General features: G+C 41.9%; 1 protein-coding gene and 1 pseudogene across 1 annotated transcript in view; both read left to right on the forward strand.

Moving 5' to 3' along the window:
• The window catches only part of LOC145721645 (spermidine synthase pseudogene), an 11661-nt pseudogene extending 2757 nt beyond the window's left edge, over positions 1 to 8904 (forward strand).
• The window catches only part of ANO6 (anoctamin 6), a 140052-nt gene that overhangs the window by 33209 nt on the left and 83161 nt on the right, over positions 1 to 23682 (forward strand). The window lies entirely within an intron of this gene.

The following is a 23682-nucleotide window of genomic DNA, read 5'->3' on the forward strand; positions in this document are numbered from 1 at the left end:
CTTTCGGATCACTACATTTGTATCTTTGGATAAATACCTGGTAGTGCAATTGCTGGGTCATAGGGTAGCTCTATTTTCAACTTTTTCCAGAGTGGCTGCACCAGCTTGCATTCCCACCAACAGTGTAGGAGGGTTCCCCTTTCTCCACATCCTCGTCAACATCTGTCACTTCCTGACTTGTTAATTTCAGCCACTCTGACTGGTGTGAGGTGGTATCTCATTGTGGTTTTGATTGGTCTTTCCCTGATGCCAAGTGATGTTGAGCACTTTTTCATGTGTCTGTTGGCCAGCTGGATGTCTTCTTTGGAAAAATGTCTGTTCATGTCTTCTGCCCATTTCTTGATTGGATCATTTGTTCTTTGGGTGTTGAGTTTGATAAGTTCTTTATAGATTTTGGATACTAGCCCTTTATCTGATATGTCATTTGCAAGCATCTTCTCCCATTCTGTCGGTTGTCTTTTGGTTTTGTTGACAGATACACAACATTTAGATAACACTTCCAATTTTTTTTTTTCTGAACATGAATGCAGAACAAGGGGTTATTATGTGTTAGGATGAAGGGAGGTTTTTTTTTTTTATTTAGTTAGTGTGAAGATGGCAGGAGTTGCTCCCACCCGCGGCCGGGTTAGGCTGTAGCACAGGTGGTGGGCAGAGCTGGTCCCTTCCTCTTGCAGCTGTGTACCGCCTTCAGTCCTGGGCCCTGCGCCACCCTTCTGCTTTGCAGCCTGGCCTGGATTATCCTTGTCTCCTGCAGTAAGAGCTGTGGCAACGTGCTAGTGTTGGCTGGCGTCATCCAGTGCGCAGAGAGGGACGAGTTCTCCTACCGGGAGATGACAGCCAACCTGCCCCTCTGTAGCCACCCCAACCCATGCAAGATGCTGGTCATCGGGGCTGGGGACGAGGGTGTCCTGCAGGAGGTGGTGAAGCGTTCCTCTGTGGAGTCTGCCTGTGGTCCAGTGTGAGATTGACAAGGATGTCGTTCAGGTCTCTGAGAAGTTCCTGCCAGGCATGGCTGTGGGCGGCTGCAGCCCCAAACTGACCCTACATGTGGGTGATGGTTTTGAGTTCACGAAACAGAACCAGGACGCCTTCGATGTTATCATCACTGACTCCTCAGACCCCGTGGACTCTGCCAAGACTCTCTTCAAGGAATCCTATTACCAGCTCGTGAAGGTGGCCCTCAAGAATGAGGAGTGTCGTCTGCCAGGGCGAGTGTCAGTGGCTGCACCTGGACCTCATCAAGAGATGAGGCAGTTTTGCAAGTCGCTCTTCCCTCTGGCGACTTCCGCTTACTGCACCATCCCCACCTACCCCAGTGACCTGATGGGCTTCATGCTATGCAGCAAAAATCCGAGCACCAACTTCCAGAAGCTCGTGCAGCAGCTGACATGGAAGCAGGTGGAAAAGATGCAGCTGAACTGCTACAACTCTGATGTGCACCAGCAGGCCCCGTCCTGTCTGAGTGTGCTGCCCAGGCCCTGAGGGATGTGAGCTGAGCCCGCTGCTGCTGCCTATGCTGCCCAGGACCTCAGGCCAGGGAGCCTCGGGGACGCCTGGGCATGACAAGCGCAGGACAAGACCCCCTGCCCCACCGGCGTGTCCACCAAGCAAGTGTTACAGGCCCCGGGATGCTGCCTGGCGTGCCCTGCTGGGCAGACCGTCTGTCTCTCTCTCAATATGGTGGTCAGCCCCCAAGCCTATACCAGCTAGGTACAGAAAAAAAAAAAAGATGGCAGGAATTTCTGTTTGTAAGGTTATGGAAATTAATCCAATAGGGAGAGAAAATCTGATGATGCGGGAGTGAGAAGGAAGGATTTCTGGAATAACATCCTTGAGAAGGCAAGAAAGGGATGGAATCTGGTCCATATGTGGAGAGGTTGGACACCCGCCATGGCTGTAGAGATAGTTCATTCTTAGAAGTAGGAGGAAAACCAGTGTATTGGCACCCAGGTGGAATTAGTTCAGTTACTCGTGTTCAGTGGGTGTTACTGGTTTATGGCTTTATGCTAGTAGGAGCTTGTTGAAGTTTTTTCTTGATTGCTTCTTATTTACCAATGAAATGAGAAGCAAAACATTAGCGAAGATTGAGGAAGGAAGAAGAGATGAAGAGACCTAAAGGGAGAGGAGAAGGTATCTGAGAGTGAAAGCTCTGGGAAGTGCAGTATGATTTCCTGGCAGCACTAAAAGCCCACTTGAGGTTCACGGTCATGATGGGTGTGTGCTTTCCCCATTCAAGTACAGCTTTGGAACAGGTGTACAATAGGCAATGAATTTGATTTAGCCAATTTGGGGGTTTCTTTAAGTCAGTTCAGTGAAGCAAGACAAGGCTAAGAGAGTTTTAGGGTGTTTGCCAGAGAGTGAAGGACCAGGGACATGAGCAGGATGAGGCAATAGGATCAGGAGAGTTAGACCTTAGTGGGGTTTGATAATTTTTGCAGTTGGGGTATTGGAGAGAGTGAACTGGAAAAATAGGAAGAGGTAGTTGGAGAGTCAGGATCTTTCTAACTAAGGGAGGAATCACAGTAACCAGTACAGACAAGGTCTGGGATATGCGCATTGGAATGAGGGTCTGGGGCAGGGTAGAGTTGTAAGGACAGGGTGTTGGAAGGTGTGGAGATGGAAATCCCCAAGAATTATGTCAGAAGAAATGTCTTGGAGAGGTTGACAGTGAGGCAGGGCTTAAATCTCTAAGGAATGAGGGGTAGTGACTCAGGGATCAGTAGATGGCTGCCAAAGGAGATGACCAGAGAGGTAGGAGAGAAATCTGAAGAATGGCAGGATAGAAGCTAGGAAGCAGATGACATGGTGAGTAGTTCTGGGTGTTGTTTAGGGATCCAGTTATAGCAGGATTTCTAGCCTCAGCACCACTAACATTTTGGGCTGGATTTCTCTTTGTTGTGGGAGCTGCCCTGTGCATTGTGGGATGTTTAGCTTCATCACTGGCCCCTATCCATGGGATGCAAAGGTCCCTCTCCACAGCAGTGACAACCACATATGCCCAGACATTGTTAAATGTTCCCTGGGGACAAAATTGCCCTCATTTAATAACCAGTGAGTTAAATGAATACTGAAAAAGCATTAGGGTCACTGGCGTCCTTATGTAGAGCTGTTTCTAGGGAGTGCTGGGGATGCCACTCTAATCCAGTTTAGAGTGGATTATGGAATAAGCAGGAGAAAAAAATAGGAAATCCTGACCTCTCTTTCCAGGAGCTTGACTTTGAAGGGCTGGAGGATGAGAGAGCAGTAAGTGCAGGAGACTGAGAACCAGATGCTCTCCTTCCATCAGATGGAGCCCTGAACAGCTTTAAATATTGATGAGAAGGATCTGTGTGAGGGGAACAACTGACTTAGAGGGAAGAGTGGCTTTGAAATGGGCTGTGGAATGGTTTGTAGATGTGGAGGAGTCCACGTTCTATGGGAGGAGCAGTGTCTCCAAAGATACAGGAGCAGCAGGTGGGTGTTACTGGTTTGTGGCTTTGTTGGAGAGAAGCAGAGGGAGTTCTCATCCAGCCGCTTCCATGTTCAGCTGCTGAGAGTGAAGAGAACAGAGCGCTGGGGTGACGGAGGAGTGGGGAGGGAGTTGGTGCTTTGAAGCAGTTGTGGAGAGTGGGAGGAACGGAAGACCAATCTGGCTTGGAAAACCGAGGAAAAGTACTAGGATGTCTGGGCAGTGGTGAGGGCCTGCGTGGGGTCGGTGAGCCTGAATTACAAACAATACCAGCCTTCCCTGCTCTGGTTTCTCCGGCATCGCTCAGACACCAAGAAAGCAGATCGCAGGCTTCGGCCTCCAGTTGGGGCTTTGCTAGATGGTCATGACGGAAAGTGCAGAATATTGGCAAGCGTGCGGGTGAAATGATGAGCTTGGGAAATGTGACCTTACAGAAGGAAGGGAGGCAAGGAAACGCGAATCTGCAGATTGGTTAGAAAAAGTCATGGGGCCTCTGAGGTCACTGGGAAATGAGATGTTAGTTGTGGTCAGAAAGGGGGATCCCTGAGGAAGTGGGTTTGGAAAGAGAATTTTTCAAGCGATGACAAGGTCCAGGGTGGGACCATGGAAGTTAGTGCGTGCAGGGGAGGACATCACTAGTGTCAAGTTACTAAGGGGCCAAGGTGGCCCAGTCATGTCTGTGGGTGCAGACGTCATTCTGGATGAGGGAGAACTTGGAATGGGGAGGGCAGTGTGAGTCAGGGGCCGGATTTTCCACGGACAGGGGCTGTAGTAGCTGCCAGGTAGGAGACGATCGGCTCTGGGAAGCTCAGGGGCTTAAGCTGCTTGCATGGACCGAAGGGGCCAACAACACTGGGGACCAACGGTCTGGCCGTGACCTCTAGAATAAGGTGAATGTCAGCCTTACTTCCTTGCCCCGACTGTGAAAGGTATGAAAGAATAATCAGAACCAGCTGCCCGTAGGTCTGCATAGTTTTGTTTCCAGGCTTTGTTTCAAAGTCATCAGTCAAGTTTTATTTCAGAGTGGCGTCCAGGATCTATTTTAATCTCCATCTCCCCCTCGCCCAGAAATCCAGACTTCATTTTGGTGATTTCTGGCTTAACTGGCCCTGAGGCAAATGAATTGGTGCTGGGGCTATTGAAGGAGATTATGGTTTATTTTATGGGCAGTCCAGAGTCTTTCTGGCTAATCTCAGAAACTCAATCGAAGTCCCAAGGTCTGCCTCAAGATTCCAGGATCTTCAGGACCTGGAAGACTGGGAATAAGGCAGGACCCTTCTTCTCAAGCATTTCTTGGATTTGTACTTGGGTCTTCTACAAAGAAATAGGAACGGCTTTGCTTTGTGGCTTTTGGCACTAAGTTCACCAAACTAAAAGAGAAAAGGAACTCACCAACGAAAGGAAACCAAGCAGAGGAACATGGATTTGGCAAAAGAACTCTCAAAAGAAGAAATGAGACCAAAGATAAGCTAGTAAGAACGGCTGAATTGGCCCATTTGCTATGGTAGGAATTCACATGGCATTTCAACTTTGAGAGCATTTCTTGCATTCAAGAGCAAAAGGTGAGGGAATGTGTATTTTGCCTGAATATGGAGGGAAGGGGACCTACTCATTTGCTCTATGTGGCTGATTCAGAAGCTACATTTGTGGATTTGTTAGGATTGGAGGGTATGAGCAAAAATAGGCAGGCCAGCATGCAAAGTCTCAGTCAGAAATTTCTTTCTGAATAATCACTTTGGAATGCAGAATGTATTTTCCCAGAAACAGTCATAAATGGTGATTGGGCTTCTAGGCCCAGCCAGGCCAGACCAGCTAAGGCCAGTTTAACTCAGAGAGTTAACAAAATTATCATTCTGTACTAATAATCCTCTGGAACACTCCAATCTTATTTTTTCTATTATTACTAAAATTTTAGAATAAATGTAAAGTCCAGAGTGAGTGTGTTGAGTGGAAGCTTGTGGAAAAACTGCTTAGTATGGTGAGTGAATGAAAGTAGGATTGATTTTTGAGTTATGTTAGATTTTGAAGCAGTGATCTAAAACTTGAGGAAGACAATTTAAAGGGAAAAGAGCTTATCAGCTTCTATATTCCTTTTGTCTTTTCTGCTAATGAAAGTGAACTTTTTTTTTTTTTAGTTTGGAAAGGTTCAAGCCCTGGGAGAGAGCTGTAGAAGCCCATGCTGCATGAGACTGTTGTAGAAAGGAATATTGTTATTCCAAATGAGTTTAAATTTTTTAGCTAGAAGGATTACATATCAACCATGGTATTAAATGAATATGTTGGGGGCGCCTGGGTGGCTCAGTCAGTTAAGTGTCTGCCTTCAGCTCAGGTCATGATCCCAGGGTCCTGGGATGGAACCCGCATCAGGCTCCTTGCTCAGAGGGGAGCCTGCTTCTCCCTCTCCCTCTCCCTGCTGCTCCCCCTGCTTGTGCTCTCTCTCTCTAATACATTAAAAAAAAAAGAACATGGATTTGCTCATGGAACCACAATTGGGAATCTGGAGGTGATATGGGGGCCAGGACAAGTACAAGAATCATAGAGGGACAAATATAACAGTTTTCCAGAAGGGGTGTGGTTAGAGTAGAAGTTGGACATAGACTGAATTCTGATAAATGGAGACATTGACCCTGGAGTATTAATCTCCAGGAATATTACAGAATGAGATTTTTAAGCAGATGGTTTGTGAACGTTAAAAAAGGAAAGGTCATCAGGCGCCAACGTGAGTTCAATAAAAATAAGTCCTGTCAAACTGAGTACATTACCTTCTTTTTTTTTAATGGGGGTGATTATAATGGTAGAACAGGAGAAAGCCACGGACATTTTGTGTTTTTTTTAATTGAAGTATAGTTGACACATTTTTGCATGTTTTGATTTTAGCAAATGGTGTGAAAAAGATTACATTTAAATACAGAATGAAGAAATGTGGACCTAGTGAGAGTATACTTATCTGGGCAATTGATTTTACCAAGACTGTGGAACAATGGCTAGAAATCAATTCCTAGAGGAGACAAAAATCAATATGAATTAAAGTAAGCACCTGCTCCCTAATTCACAAATATCTGCTGCCTAAGTACAGATTGTAAGAGCTGAGGCTAAATGACTGATCATGTGAAAAGGCTAGGTATTTGCCTAATTAAACTTAGTATGAATCAAGCTTGTAATAATATTGTCAAAAAGTTAATGCAAGTCTAGGTTGCATTCATACCTATGTGTCCAGAACAAAGTACTAGGCTTCTCCTGTTCAGTATCAGTAAAGCCACCCGCCATTCTGGGTGCTCCATTTTAAGGGGAGGGGGCATGTTGATTCAAGAAAATCAACATAGGAGTGGATCCTGACACTTAGGCAAGAGTATGACATCAAATTTAAATATTTGGTGATAGTAATTGGTGGATGGAGTTGCAAAATACAGTATTAAGACCCATGAATAGAAGGTATATATAGGCAGACAGTTCATTTCAGTAGAAAGACCTTCTCATAATTGAAGTACCTTAATTCCTTGGAGGAGTTCGAATGTAGACAGACTGGGTAACAACCTAGGCAGATGATGTATGCTTGAACCAGGACACGTCAGTGGGGATGGGAAGGAAGGGCATGCATGTTTTATGTGTAGCAGGACTTGGTAGCGGAAGGCAAGCAGGGAATGAGAGAAAGACAGGATGTTTCTGGGAATATACCACCCTAGTAAGTTATATGTGGCTCACTGATGTATCTGAGTTGCTTTTGTTTTATTTTTTTTCCCCCTCCTTTAACCTACCGTTATCAGCCAAATTTCCTCCTTGTAACAGTGTTCATTCTGCTGCTTTTATTCCCCTATTTTCAGAAAGTCTTGACTGAAATGCCTTGTGAATTCTTGCCCCACAGAGTATCCCATTTGAAATTCAGTGAGCTATCCATTATCTGGGGGAATGTCAAAATTAATTTGACAAAAGCAGGCATGAGGAAAGCAGGGAGCCCTGGGCATTCTGAACAAAGATGTGATATCAGTATTTACAATGGAACTCATTTGATTATAAGTCATCTAGAAGCATGCCACAGTAATGGCCAGAAAAGCCCACAGAAGCAACAGAATTGAGTTAAAGTTGAGAGTCTGCTGGTAAATAACCTGACTGTGCCATGACCTAAAAAACAGCATTAATGGAAGAAGTTGTAATAAAAATTTAAAGAGAAACACAGAACTTGGCAGAAATGAATACGCAGAATGAATTCACAGGATTCCTGGAAAATTGAGAAGGAGAGACCTGTGGGATTTCAACTGTAGCTGCCACCCCCCCATATTTTGAATTTGTAATTAATTTGGAAGGCTTAAGGGCTTTGGAAAGATGATTTAAAATCCCTTTATTTCTGAAGTCCTACTAGTTAACCCTAGCTTTCCTTATTTTGACAAATAATAATAAAAAGTGCATCTTTACTATAAGCCTCAAATGTATTCCTTAAGTCCGTTTAGGTTAAAAAAAAAAAAAACGAAAAGAGACTATAAGATATGCTTTTACTCAGAAAACTCTAATGGCTCCTTCAAAAGGAAAATGCATTTACAGTTCCTTCTCCCAAGTCACTTTTTGAAATGTAGGTTAATGTGACCTGACAGATTGTAATAACTACCAAAGAGCATCTTCATTAATTATAATGAGCAAACCAATAATATAGATCTTTACAATGTTAGTATGAATTCGAATAGATCAAGTTGAGACCATACTTGTGGCTGGAGTAAAATTTGACTGCTCAGTCCAAATCCCCTAAGATAAAAACACATAATGAAAATGCTGACAGACCATTCAGGGATACTAATGTATCACCAGCATTTCATGGTTTTTCAGTAGTCGTAAGTGTTTTTAAAAAGCAAACATACTGTCTTGTGAAATAAGAAGAAGTTTGAAGGAGAGAGAGGTGAATGAGAGGAGGCACTTTTGAGACTTTGAAAAGTGTTTTTACTTAAAAAAAATTTTTTTTTCTTTTTTGTAAAAGAAAGTCATTCTAAAAGTGCCCCCAGGAAGCTGAGTACAAGATGGAATTTCAGGGAATTAGAAGCCTTCTGTCCCTGTGCAGTTCTGCTCTTGGTCCCCTGTGAGCAAGTCGCTTTTTCTTTTAGGACCCCGTCTCCTCATGTAAAAAAGCAGAAAAATCAGCCAATTTCCTCACTGGGGTGTTGTTCCGTGACTGCATGGTGATTGAAAAGCATTTTAGCTATCTTAAAAGCCTATTCATAAAATAATAATATGGTTAAGAAGTCTTATCTAACATTTATGGATGTTTGTAGTTAGCAACACAGATTGCAGGTACGGGGATAGCCAGCCTCAAAGTGACCACAGCCCAACATTGCTCAGCCCAGCCATACCCCAACCCTTCCCCTTCAAATGAACTCAGACTGTGTTGGCATCAGGAATCGGCTCTGTTCTCCTTAGAAGAGCACAGAGGGGCATTTTTGTTTTGTTTTGTTTTTTCCTTACATATTTTTTATTATGTTAATCACCATATGTTACATCATTAGTTTTTGATGTACTGTTCCATGATTCATTGTTTGCGTATAACACCCAGTGCTCCATTCAGTACGTGCCCTCTTTAATACCCATCACCAGGCTAACCCGTCACCCCACCCCTCTCCCCTAGAACCCTCAGTTTGTTTCTCAGAGTCCATACAGAGGGGCATTTTTGACTTACGCCTCTGAGGAAAGTAGTTACAGGCATTGGGTATCTACCAGATTATCCGTGGGGTGAGAATTAAACCTACTCAGCAATGTTATAAAATACCGACGGTACAGTCTATCAATAAGTAAATATGTCAGGCACTTACCAACACTTGATAATAGGATTTTCAGTTGAACTAGAAATAAGAGCTGTTTAAATTATGCACTATTTTGAATAAACCCCCATCAGCTTCCCTAAATTTTGCTTTAAATTTTTCATTTATTCATTCATTTAATATTTATTAATCAATGTGCTTCAAGGAATACCAAGCAGTGTATCTCAGTGTTTCCCCTCAAGGCCAAGAGTGGGGGTACTGTTACCTCTGTCCCCTGCATATTGTCTTACTAATTGACAAATGTTAGTCCTGCAACTGATGCTGATTAGTAGTTTCAGTGAAAGATTATGAGGCAGTGTGCAGTGTTTGATGAGTTCCAGCAGCACTTAAATAGAAGTCTAGAGGAGCTTGGTTAGGATCGTAGTTCTCGACTCTGTGCCTCAGCATTCCCTAGAGAGCTCTTTTAAAAAGTGGAAGGTCCAAGCTGACCTTCATGTGCTAATCGTGCTCTTGGTTAGAACCTGAATATGTTTATATCAAGTTTACGAAGGTGACTCTCATGTGCAGCCACGTTTAAGAACCATTATCTTTGAGAATTCACGTTTGTAATTTTGAAGGCTGTGGTGGTATATGGCTCAGCCCTGAAGGGTACATTTCACTAGGTCCTGAAATCCATACTGAAAGGTGCTCTAATCCAGAAAGCAGTAGGATATATACATATGTACACACACGTACATACACATTCAACTGTGTGTGTACATATGTGTATGTATGTATCTATATATACACACACACAAATTTATTAAACCTAGGGGCACCTGGGTGGCTCAGTCGTTAAGCATCTGCCTTCGGCTCAGGTCATGATCCCGGGGTCCTGGGATCGAGCCCCGCATCGGGCTCCCTGCTCAGTGGGGAGCCTGCTTCTCCGTCTCCCACTCTCCCTGCTTGTGTTCCCTCTCTAGCTGTGTCTCTGTCAAATAAATAAATAAAATCTTAAAAAATAAATAAATAAATAGAAAATAAACAGACCTAGCTGAAGGAATTGGTTTATGCAGTGTGGAGTCTGTTTCATAGAGCATGCTGGCCGGAAGAGCAGGCTGGGAGCTCTGGGGTAGGGGTGGCTCCTGCAGTCCGTAAGGGAGAACCTCTTTTTCTCAGAGAAGCTTGAGGATTTTTTTTTTTTTTTCAAGACCAGTCAACCGATTAGGTGAATCTCACCCAGATCACTGAGGATAACAACCTTTCCTTTTGTTGTTGTTGTTGTTGTAGGAAATATTTTAATTTTATTTTTTTAAATTTACTTAGTCAACATATAGTAGTACATCGTTAGTTTCTTTCTTTTTTTTTTTTTTAAAGATTTTATTTATTTATTTGAGAGAGAGAATGACATAGAGATAGCATGAGAGGGGGGAGGGTCAGAGGGAGAAGCAGACTCCCTGCTGAGCAGGGAGCCCGATGTGGGACTCGATCCCGGGACTCCAGGATCATGACCTGAGCCGAAGGCAGTCGCTCAACCGACTGAGCCACCCAGGCGCCCCATCGTTGGTTTCTGATGTAGTGTTCGATGATTGGAAATATTTTAATCTTGAGTAAAAATAACGATCTTTGTAGGAGCATTTAGTGAGAAAGTTGCCAAACTTTTTGTTCCACACACACGTACAGAGAGAGATACCTGTATGTATACGTATATACATACAGAGAAAGAGAAAGCAAGAGAGAGAAAGATTTATTATACAAATCAGCTTGCATGATTGTGGATGCTGAGAAGTCCCATGATCTGCTGTCTGCAAGCTGGAAACCCAGGAAATGCCAGTGACATAGTGTCAGTCTTAGTCCAAAGGCCTGAGAACCAGGAGAACCAATGGTGTGAGTTCTGGACCAAATCTCAAGGCTGGAAAACCATAGGGCAGGTGGTGTAAGTCCCAGTCTCAGGGCAGGAGAAGACCAATGTCCCACTGAACAGTCGGGCAGACTCTGAATATTTTATAGTGCAGCTGCTACTTTAATTACCAGTTTGTGATGTAAATATTTAAGATCATTTAAGTCATTAAGAGTGTTTTTTTAAATGGCTTGTATCATACATTTTTTTATTTCTATTGTTTTTAAAGATTTTTTTTTTTAAATTTATTTATTTGAGAGAGAGAGAAAGAGAGAGAGAGCATGAGAGGAGGGAGGTTCAGAGAGAGAAGCAGGCTTCCCGCCGAGCAGGGAGCCCGATGCGGGACTCGATCCAAGGACTCCAGGATCATGACCTGAGCCGAAGGCAGTCGCTTAACCGACTGAGCCACCCAGGCGCCCTTTCTATTGTTTTTAAAGATTTTATTTATTTATTTGAGAGAGAGAGCATGACACAGAGAGAGCACAAGCAGAGGGGAGAGGCCAGAGGCAGAGGGAGAAGCAGGCTCCCCGCAGAGCAGGGAGCCCGATGCGGGCTCGATCCCAGGCCCCTGGGATCATGACCTGAGCTGAAGGCAGCCGCTTAATGACTGAGCCACCCAGGCGCTCTGTATCATACATTTTCTAATAGAAATATGTCATTATTATAACCCTTCCTTTAAAGTCAACTGACCGTACGTGTTAACCACATCTACAAAATACCTTGACAGCAACACCTAGACTGGTGTTCGACTGCATACCTGAGCACTGAGCCTAGCCAAGCCGACGCACAAACATAACCATCCCAGTGGCTGCAGTACAGGAGGGTATCCTAAACCGCATGAACCAGTGAATGGAAGTGGAAATGAGTAAGGTGTGTCCAGTTTGTACTGAGTGTAGAGTTGATCTAGGGTAGGGGAGGAGATGAAGTTAGATAGTTTAAGGCCCAACGTAGCACTGTTGGACTAAGGGTTTGGACTTCCGAGCTGAAAAGACAAAGCAATGCTAGAGCAGCAATGCCCAACAGAATTTTCTGTGGTGATGGAAATGTGCTGTCTCTGTGATGTCCAACACCGTAGCCCTTTAGCCACATCTGGCTGTGGAGACGCTTCAAGTGTGGTGCTGGTTCAAAAACCTCCTCGGGACCTTCCTGGGTAAAATCTGAAACTGACCCCATGCATGAAGGGAAGGAGAGACTGAAGAAAGAGGCCACTCCAGATCCGGAGGTGGTAGGTTTAATAAGCAAGGGAACTTAGAAGGCTTATCTTGGGCAGCCTCAAGGCAGTTAGATCTCCACCACTGCACACACACCGCCCCCCCCCACCCGCCTGCCAGAATCTTAAAAGTTTATATAGAGGCCTTAAGTGTGTTCAGTCATACAGAGCGGCCAGATGGTCTGAATTCCACATCACTATCTCAAGGCTATGTCCTTGGGGCAGCTTCTCGGAGCAGGGAAGGTGAGTGGAATGCACATTCCAAGGGCAGAGGAGGGGGTGAGGAGCCTCCGATTGCTGGGGTCCAGCTCCAGGGTCAACCAGTGGTCACGTCCTCTCGATGACCTCCCCTACCAGGTGACTAGGGACACAGAGGAACCGAGTTTTTGTTTAATTTTAATTGACGTAAATTCAGTCGCTCGGCGGGCTCGTAGTTCCGGTGTTGGACAGGGCAGCTTACAGAGCGTGGATAGGACGGCAGTCTGGCGGGAGCCCGTGGGAGGCATCAGAAGGAGCGGAGGCAAGCAAGCAGTCCAGTCAGCGGACCACTCTGACCGTGCCAGGCGGCTGGGCAGCGCGGGAAGAGGAAACGAAGGGAAGACAGCTGGGAGGTGAAGGACAAAGGAACCAAAGATAATCTTACTTTCCCCTCCTTGGCCACCTAAGCCCTTCCTGTCGGTCAGATTTCCCCAGCTCATGTTTTTCTCGCTGGCTCTCCTCACGCTCCCTCCCTTAGCTGCAGTTACCGCAGAGCTCTGTGTTAACAGCGCCCAGGTTCCTCCTTACAGTCTGAGCTTTCCCCCCTCAACCTCAGACCTTGATATCTCCGCTCGGAAATCTCACGATTCTTAGGTGTCTTCCCCTCCGAGCTGTGCTGCTCTTCCCGTTTTGTGCACTTTGGTAAATATACTCACCATCCCCTCAGTGGCTCAAGCCAGATACCGCAGAGTCCTCCTGACATCGTTTCTGACGTGCTGTGTCTTAGTGTAAAGTCACGGCTTGTCTGTCCCTTCGTCTTCATTTCTGTTGCTACCCCCTCAGACTAGGTCGCTTACTACCTTTCTTCCCTGGACCCTCACAGCCTCCCATTACCACTCTGCCACCCACTATCTGTTCTCTAAGCACTTCCTTGAAAAGCAGAAATCAGATCATTTCCTTTCTTCTGCCATGTGGAATGGAGTCCCCCCACCACTGTTGCTTTATCTGTAATATTACAGAATATCACAGGATAAAGGGTTAGTTAATTTCAGTTGATTTATTTAATAATATTTATCCGTTTAATATTTCTGTAACCCTATTAAGCAGGTACTTTTGGGAAATATCACTGAACTGTCCCTTGGGGCATATATTCTAGTGAGAGAAACAGACATTAATCAAATAATTACATGAATAACTACACAATTAAAATTGTGAGAGGTGACATTTAAGGAGGAATATAAGGTGTTCTGAGGGTATAAAAGGAGGAGACCTAAGCTAGCTGGGACCGACAGGGAAGGGTTTAGTAAGGAGGAGTTAGCTAGGGAAAGGGAGGGATTCTAGGTTGTGGGGGCTGCATGTGCCAAGAGAGAAGGGAAATACTTTACTTCAGTGGAATACAATGTAACCATTAAAAACATTAATGGAATACAGAACCTGACAACTGCATTGGGACAGAATGTGGTCTTAAATTTCCTAAGCCATCTGGAGCAGCTTTTGGAAAGCAACAAGACTGAACCTTTACAAAACTTGAGTAAGATGGTTCTGTTAAACACTTTTGACTTGAATGTAATCTCAAGTCAATTCAGCAAGTATCTGATGGCTTACTTTTCTTAGGGGTTATAGTTTAAAACAAAAAATCGTTTTCTTCATTGTTATAATCCAATAAAAATGATAGTATGTATACATAAAAATAGTTTGACATATAGGTATTTTATCATACTATTATTATAATTTATATAATGCAAAATTAAGAGCCAGAATGAATAGTATAAAACAGTGATTCTAAAGGTTTTATTTCCTACACTTTACACTCTTAATAAAATATGGACCCCAAAGAGCTTTTTTTATGTGGGTATATTGGTACTTCCTATAGTAGAACTTAAAACTGAAAAAAATTGAAATGTATTAATTTACTTAAACATAACCAATGATAAACTCAACATACATTAACATAAAATATTTTAATGAAAAATAACTATTTTCTTAAAACAAAACCATTAGTGAGAAGGGTAGCATTATTTTATGTATTTTACAGATCTCTTTAAGAGAAGGCAGCTTGATTTTTATATCTGCTTCTGCAGTTAAAAGTTGCAGTATGTTGATTTGGTTGAAGTATATGAAGTAGATCCAGCCTTACACAGATAGGTAGTCAGAAAAGAGAGGAGTTTTTAAAAGTCTTTTCAGGTAATTGTGGATATTCTTCTTTGATACTACATTATAACTCGACAGGTAGTAGTAAGCATCTTAAAGGTTGGTTGTAATATGGAATGTGAAACCATATCAACAAATTTGTTGTATATTGAAAACCTGTCTTGCATTTCGAATGAATCTTTACCCAAGCATAATTTTAATTACTATGCATAGAGCAGATGAAAATATTGGTTCACTGAGTTAAGTAGCTCTCACAAATGTTGACCCATTTCATTATACAATATGAAAAAATGACATTTGTTAACACACACCCAGTCTCATCAGAAACACTAATGAATATTGGGAAGCTGTCAAGTTCACAGTGGTGAATACAAGTTGTCCTAAATTCTAATACTTGCTTGGAATTTTATCATTAGCAATAAGTATTGTCAGTTGTTTTTCCTGAAATGACAGTTTCACTTTGTTCATTTTCGGAAAAATATCTGCCAAATACCCAAGTCTAGGTAACTGCATTTTGTGTCAGTCATCTGTCAAGTAAAAATGGTATCTGTGGAAAAAATTGGCAACTCAAAAATTATACAAGCACTTTTCGTCCAGACAACCATCATACTTTAGTGTGCATCAGAAGTGCTTTATGGGTACTTCCATTTCTTCACACAGAATAGTGAAAAGCCGTGTACTCCAGGGTCAGGATTTAATAAAGTTAGTCATTGTTACAGCTTCCTCAAGAACATGTTTAAGGAAAGTGACTCTTTACTGTAAGTGGTGGTGAAGAATGTAACGACAACTAGTACAGTTTGGTGCTGCTCCTGAGTAGTGCTAAGACTACCCCCCATTGCTTCTGCACCATCACTGCAGATGTTAACGCAGTGAGGAAGACAGATAACATCTTAGTATTATAAAAATGATTGTGACCCCATGGGCCCCCTGAAAGGGTCTCAGAAATTCCCAGGGGTCCTTGGAACACACACATCCATTGGCATAGTGAGGGAGAGAGAAACGGGAACTTATTGTTGAGAAGAACTGAGTTAGAACTTGAAGCAGAACTAAGATTTGGATAGGTGGGAAGGAGAAGGGAAAGGGATTTTAGGAGGGGGAGTCATGTGAGTAAAGGAGTAGAGGCAGGAAGCAGCAGGACGTAACCAAAACACTGATGACAAAGGACGGTTGAGTTGGAGGGTTAGGAATGGGGAGTGATAATAAAATATGGGATGTGATGAGATTATGAGGGATCTTGAATACCCACTGGAAATGTTTACACTTTTTCCAGGGGTCATTGGGAGTAACGGAAGGTTTTTGAATCCTGTGACTTGGACATATTGGTTTAGGACCATCCTTTTGGTAGAAGTGTATAAGGTGAATTTGATAAACAGGACAACTGGATGCAAGGAGCCTGATTGGAATATTAATTGTAATCTAGTTTGTAAGGGTCAAGAATGCAGGCTGGAGAGATGGCAGTAGATGGAACAGGGTGAAATGTAGACTAATTGCTTCAGAGATAGAAGCAGTATGAGAACTAAAGAAGAAAAAGTCAAAGGTTACCAGCATATTATATTTTATAACCCCAATTTCTTGCCAAGGACATTGTTAGGGAATTGGACAAAAACTGTGTGTTTCTATATAAGGTCTCACATAAGACTTTTTCCTCTCCCCAAAATCAGAATGCTTCCTTTTTTTTTTTTCTGGTAACAAGAACTGGATCATTGAACACATTTCCTTTTCGCCCTTCTGCCAGGAGGCTTTGTGCCAAATGTCATGTTGAAATCACAACAGTTACAATTGTCCCAGTGGTTAGTACATTTTCTTCCTTCTATTTTCTCTGGCCCTGAGTCTCTATCTCTATTTACAATTCATTAATCTTATTATTTTCACTCTGTTTGATGCCAGATGTCATAAGACCTCTTTTGAAAGAGATCGGTGGTGGGAGAGTCTTTTAGGATTCCTGGTACCAGTTCCAATTCGAAGGGGGTGTGTTCCCCACCCCCACACACACTAAGCAATTCTCAGACACCAGTTGGATATCAGAGAATTCAAGTCAATTCTGACACTATCTACCAGGAGATAGCATCAGAGTCCAAAGGTTAAGGACTCAGTCCTACAAAATTCCCTTCCACTCCCATTTGAGACTAGAGTGGCAAGCCCCAGGCTGTTACCAGAGCTTCTGATGAACTGCCTACAGATTTGGAGGTTCCAACAACCTCCTTTCTAGGTTCAATCAATTTGCTGGAGCAGCTCACAGAACTCAGGGTAACGTTTACTTATATTTACCAGTTTATTAAAGGATATGAATCAACAGCCAGATAAAGAGATACATAGGGCAAGGTATGGGGAAAGAGCTTGGGGCTTCCATGTCTTCTCCAGGTCTGCCACTCTCCCCACGTCCCCACGTGTTCATCCACCTGGAAGCTCTCCAAACCTAGTCCTTTTGGTTTTTATGGAGGCTTCACTGCATAGCCATGATTGGCTAAGTCATTGGCTGATTCAAACTCCAACCCCTTTCCCCTCCCTAGAGGTGATGGAGGGAACAGAAAGTTCCAACCCTCTGATCACATGGTTGGTGCTCCTGGAGCCGGTCCCACACCCTTGGGTGGGGTCCAAAAGTCATCATTAATAAGAAGACAACCATTTCACCTTTATGTCTCTGAAGCATTTTCAGGACACGTGGATGAAGACCAAATACATCTGAGAAAGAGATTTTGGTCATCTGAATAACAAAATATGTATTTCTTATAAGTCATTATATCACAGGAAGAGTAAAGTCATGATAGTATATTAACCCTTCACATATTTTGTTCACTCATAGTATAGGGCACTCTACATCAGTCACATTTTACTCAGAACTTGAAGAAAGCTAAAAACTCTGACGTATAGAACCAACGCACCAAGGTTAAATGCCAAAGAAATTTGATAAATTCAGTTCATCTGGTTGTCCAATTCAAAGCAGAAGAGAAGCAGCAAATAAGAGGGTAGTGAAATACCTATTAAAAATAGGTAAAGTGATACCAAAAGAGATGACTCTTCAGAATCTGAGTAATGGCAGAGAAAGATGGAGGTGCAAATTCCTAGTGATTATGGATTATGTGAATGCACCCAACACAGCTAGTAATTAATAAAGAACTGTTACGTGTTAGAGAAAACCAACAACTCACAGTTCTTGAGCTTTTACCATGTTCCAGGCTCTGTGCTTTTGCTATTCATGTATCATTATACTTAATCTTCACAATAACCATGCATTTCTTTGTGATTTCCCCCTTTTCACAGATGAATAAATAAATAGTTCTAAAGAAATAAAATATACACATAAAGGCACACTGCTTTGTATGTGGCAGAGTTGTGTTTTGAGATTGGCTCAGCTGGATAACAAAGCCCATGTTCTTTATTCTTATTTGGGACTTCCTTCATTTTGACCTTCTTAATAATAATAATAGCAGTTAAGTTATGTTCAATATCCCTTTAAAAGATATCAAAAAATACTATGTACTGTATTTGAGAAAATCTAGAGCATAAAAAAGTTAAAGTAACCCTTATTAATTGGTATAGGTTTATCTAAAAATACATTTCCTCAGAGCACTTTACTTCTTGAAAATTCCCAACAATTGATGGGAAGAGGATTTTGTAAAGTGTTATTTATTATTTACAGTCCGTTTCAAACATTTTTGTGCCATTGTTTTAAATTAGTCCTATGGGCTTTTTTTTTTTAATTTTGTTTTGCAAACATCTGTGCATTCTCATTTTCATACCACAAAGAACAGCCATTCCTGTAAACTGTTAGTGAATTAAAGGAAAGAAGGTAATATTTATATACAACATTAACCAACTGATAGGTGTTGTCTCATTGCTTTACTTTGCTGAGCACTAGATGCTCTGATTTTCTTTTCTTCGTCTTGCTTTGAATGAGCTTGTAAACACCAATTCTCAGAGAAGTAGTCCGAGAAGATTATGGCCAATGGATACATGGGACATAACAGTCCATGAGGGAGTGACTGTTGATGACAGGACTCTTGTGCTGCAAACTCTGAGCAGCTGAAAGCGAAAAAATAACCCAGGGCAGTTCTTAGATGAGAAATGTCAACATCCTGTGAGAGATGAAGAGCCTCTGGGAGTGACGGATTGTAACTTTAAGGGAGCCTGCCGAAGAGGAATTGGACAGGAGCCTAGGAAAGAGCTTGACTTGTTGCCTTGGTTACACCCCCAGTGCTACCTTCCATAGTGTCTTCAGCTTGACAGTCTGAATAACGAGTTTGAAACTTCGTTTTCTGTTCATTCTCAGATTATAATCACCTTCTGTGAGGTAGGCTTTTCTTTCAGAAGCATAAAATTTCAGGGACTGGTGATCTGGGTCACATGTGACTCAGGTGACTGAAAAAAGGGAATAGTTCACATCGATGGATTTGGTGAATGAGAACTACCAGTAAATATTTTTGAGTTGTAACCAGTTAGTTTTCTAAGAACTGAAACTGGATATGCGAAAGCCACTTGAAATATGGTTGACTGTGAGGAATAGGAGGGTAGGTAGAGGGGAACCCTGTGGTTATGAAGTCACGTGAAAACTGTTGTTCCTTAAGACTGATGATCTTACAGTTGTGGATAGAATATTGTGACAGTCCATTAAATCATCAAGGATCTGGTTGTAGCAATATTATTTTGGTTCTAACGGATTCCAGAATATAAGATTGGGAGTTATTTCTTAAAGGTCCAAAAAGTGTAATTAAGACAACCATCTTGCTAGGTGAGAAACCTATAGAACATTTTTCTCAAGAGGTAGTACAAACTGAAAATGCTAATAGATTCAAAACATGTTTAAGAATGTTAATTCCATAATGTGATATGAAAGCAAAAGCAGGACACTTTGGGGATATTGAAACCTTAAGAGGCTAGCCTCCAGGAGGATAATCGTTCCCTCTCAGAAATATTGTCTTATACCACTTGACTTGTTTTATCACATCTATCACTTTATCTTTCCTCAGACTTTATTGGGAATATTTATAGCTTAATCTCACCCACATTTCACCAGTGTTACCATTACTGGATGCGAACTGTGCAAACCAGTGATGGCTGCTTCTAGAAAAGCATGAAAAATCGCTATAGGCATTTTCACACTTTTTTTCTTTTTCTTTGTGACTTTTCTTGTTCCTCTTCTTTTCTGCAGATCACCTTTAAGGAACGCTAACCAGAGGTTTTAAAATGGCTGGAAAGTCTATGGAAAAACAGGAGAGAGAGGAAAAAAAAAAAAGTGTAGTCATGCTAATGAAAATCCCAATCCTAGCTCTCCCCACAGGGTTAAGGAAATGGTTCAACCAGAGACCCTGCCCTAGGAGGAGCCTCCCAACTGAGCGTCTCCCTGTAATTTTTCTGAAAGCCTGTTATCTACCCTAGTGACGGAACTCCTTGTAAGGGAGTTTTACTTTAAGAAGGTCATTCAAAGTTCTATTTTCATATTTCCTCAAGCTTGGTTCAGAAATCTGAAGACTATATAAAGTCATGTGAGAACTTCATTTGATAAAACTACTGTTTCCTTGGCATGGGCTGGAGGGGAATATTTAACAGTAATTATGCTTAAGGCAGTATGCCTTTATACTCACCCAGCATCTGAAATGTGATGTTCTAATAATAGAACCCCAGAGTTTATTTTAACACAAGCAAAAGGAAACAAAGGCAAAATGCGGAGACCCAATCAGCAAGCTGTTGGCATGTGAATGTTCGTTCCCGTGTGTATAAACCAAAAAGACAGAAGCAGGAGCAGCATTTTAATCTACTGATCATTTATAAGTCAACTGTATCTATCCCTGTTGAGAAATGGCTAAAACCCATCAGTTCAGCTATTTGCGAGAACTAGTTAATAGCCATTTACCAACATAAAATAGCAAGATTGTTTTTTAGGAATTTGTACATCAATTTTTAACCTGCAACCCAAAATCACTTATGAACTAGGTAAGTATTAAGTTCTAAATTTTTTTTTGGAAATTTTTGAGTCAAAATATATAAATGATATTTGGTAGTTATATGCACAGGTGGCATATAAACTATAACGGAAAGTATGTCAGCTTGGGGCAAGGATCTCTAAAATTCGTATCGCACATTCCAGTTCAATGTCTGAATTTCAGAAAACATGTCAACATTGTTGAACCCAGGACTGATGGACGGTACCCTAAAATATTTCTTCCTTTTCTTTTTGGGTCTTAGCTGGTAATTTTATGGACGCCTTCTGTATTGCCATTTTCCCACTTGCCCCATTTGCCTACATGGTCTTTAGGATCTCATCAGCAAAACCCAAGAGAATCCACTGAATGGGGATTAAATAATAATATAGTTCAGTTAGGTCAAGAATAATAATTGGCATTTTACAAAAGCCATAATTCAGTTGGGCAGTACCCATAAAAATGTTGGCACTCTCTAATTAAAAAGTGCAAATGAAAAAAAAAGATATTTTGATTATCATGGGCAAAGTGAAAATAACTGAAATCTAGTGAGGGTGGGAAAAGGCATTTTCATACTCTGCTGGTGCAAGTATTCATTTATTATAAATATTACAGATTACAGTTTAGCAACTTACATGTCAAAAGCTCCTGAAAAGGCCATGCCACTTAAGATCTGCTTCTAGAATTTAGCCTAAGAAATAGTAATTGAACATGTGCACAGATACGTATGTACAAGGATGCTCATTGCATCAGTGTTTATAAAAGCAGCAAATTGGAAACAATTTATATGTTCATCAGCAGAGGAAATGTTTATATTGTGGTGATTAAACATGACACAGAGCTTTATATAAAGCTAGAAAAATGTCTGTGATAGATGTTTATAAAACAGTATGTAGGGTATGGTACCATTTTGGTTAGTGTGAAAACCTGAAAGGAAATACTCCAAAATACTAAGTTCAGCTGAGCTCTGGGATGTGGGATTACATATGACTTTTATTTATTCCTTTTTACTTTTCCATATCTTCAGAATTTTTTTGTATTGAGTATATATTACTTTTATCATCAGGGGGAAAAAGGTGATTTTTTTTTTTTCTAAGAAAAAAGTAAACAGAGCTCATGCTACATGCAAGGCTCAGCAGAGAGCTCAGAGTGACCAAGACATGGCCACTGGCCTTCAGAAGTTAATAGTGTGGTTAACAGAGTGGGAAAGGAGACTGATTTGTACAAATATTCTGGGTCACTCTTGAGTACACCTTGATCATTATAGCATCACCATCAAGGGATCTTTGTGGAATATCCTGACATGCTTGACTCTAAAACAAACCAGAGTCCTAGTTCTGGATACACCTTCCTCCTGGAACGGGCCTTCTTTCCACCGACTTCCTTCCCATCAACATTCCTGAATGCCTGAGTCCAGTCAAAAACATGCTCATTCCCTCCAAGACACCAGTTACTGAGCTGACTTCTTGTTTGGCTCCCTTGTGTGTCCACACATTTCTCCTTATCCCTGTTAACTAACAGGTTACTTCCTCTTCTTCTACCTTGCTTTCCACAATACCAGTCTTTCCACCTTCAGCATCAAGCCTTCCATACTGGCAGTGCTTGGCATTTTTCTTTCTACTTTGCATTTTTCTCACTATTACTTGTTTTTACCAGCTGAGGAGGGGACCTAATAAAAGGAAAGAATTCGTCCTGGTCATTTTTCTCTCTACACAATTGTGTAAAGCAAAGAAATTCCACTATTACTTATGCTTTGAATCTCCCTGAATTCTCCTACAGTTAGGGAAAACACTTGAGAATATATCTCATAACTGTATGGCATGTAAATAAAATTTCATTGTGCTCCGTATTTTGTGAGATCTAAATATTTACATAAAGGCTTTTGCTTCTAAACTTTGGTTTCCCTAGAACTTGCTCTGTGCATGGATTCAGGGTTTACTGAAAAATAGAAGATCCAAAATTTTCACTTTAGTTCTCTGCTATGATTAAAGTTTGCTTTTTTCCTATTGTGTCCTTGGAATTAATTAGCTTTGTTTTACTGGTCTGAAAGACTGCAGAGAGTCACATTTTTTCCACATTCACATATCAGTTGCTCTTTAATTGTGTGCGTATTTTGATACTGTTTATTTTTCATAATGTAATTCCTCAACTATTATTGTTAGGCATTACACCTTTCTTGCATCCTGCCTCGTATAAAGGACGAGACCATTACCCAAATAAGCTTGGACAACTCTCCAATATCATAGTAAATGACAGCCATATTAGGAATAGACTATTTGAAAGTTCTGGAGATATAATCAGATGTCACTTGCTGTCCAGGGCAAGTTTCAAACACCCTTACACATAAAAGTTTGAGCAAAAATCCCAGTTGGACTGCTTTTTTATGAAGATCTTGGACAAATAAATGCAACATTTTAAGCTCTAGGAATAGATGCCTCTGTTGTGGAATGGGACTTCCAATCTTGTTTTTGCCAGGTTATTTGAGGACCCGATTTGTGGACGCTTGAGAAGAATGAGATTGGACAAATGTTCAGCAGCAAGTCATTTCATGGTCTTGCCCAGTGCTGATATCGGGGATTCTAGGAGGCTGCTTAGTAAGATGGGCCACTCACACAGTGATTTCCCAGGTCCTCTCTTACCCCAGCCCCTCTTTCTCCACCTAGAAGACACACCTCATATGACCCTTCATATACCTGAAGCATCCTAGTCAAGAAGTGTAAGTCCTTAGGGGAGCCTGGGTGGCTCAGTCGTTAAGCGTCTGCCTTCGGCTCAGGTCATAATCCCAGGGTCCTGGGATCGAGCCCTGCATCGGACTCCCTGTTCAGCGGGAAGCCTGCTTCTCCCTCTCCCACTCCCCCTGCATGTGTCCCCTCTCTCGCTGTTTCTCTCTCTGTCAAATAAATAAATAAAATCTTAAAAAAAAAAAGTCTAAGGCCTTATTTCAGTCAGAGACTGCTTATGAGAAATTTTCCTACCAAGTAATTATTGGAAAATGCTCATCTTGGGACTTGTCTTTCTGCCCACTAGGACGTTCTTTCTCAGTCTCTTGTCCTATAGTAAGTACAGAGGTGTCAGCCAGACCCACGGATGGGACTGGTACCCACCCGTCCGTCTTAGACAATAGCAAAAAATTTTCAAGT

The sequence above is a fragment of the Leptonychotes weddellii genome, chromosome 5, assembly GCF_054177405.1.
Source record: "Leptonychotes weddellii isolate Sample4059 chromosome 5, ASM5417740v2, whole genome shotgun sequence".
In the NCBI taxonomy this organism is placed as follows: Eukaryota; Metazoa; Chordata; class Mammalia; order Carnivora; family Phocidae; genus Leptonychotes; species Leptonychotes weddellii.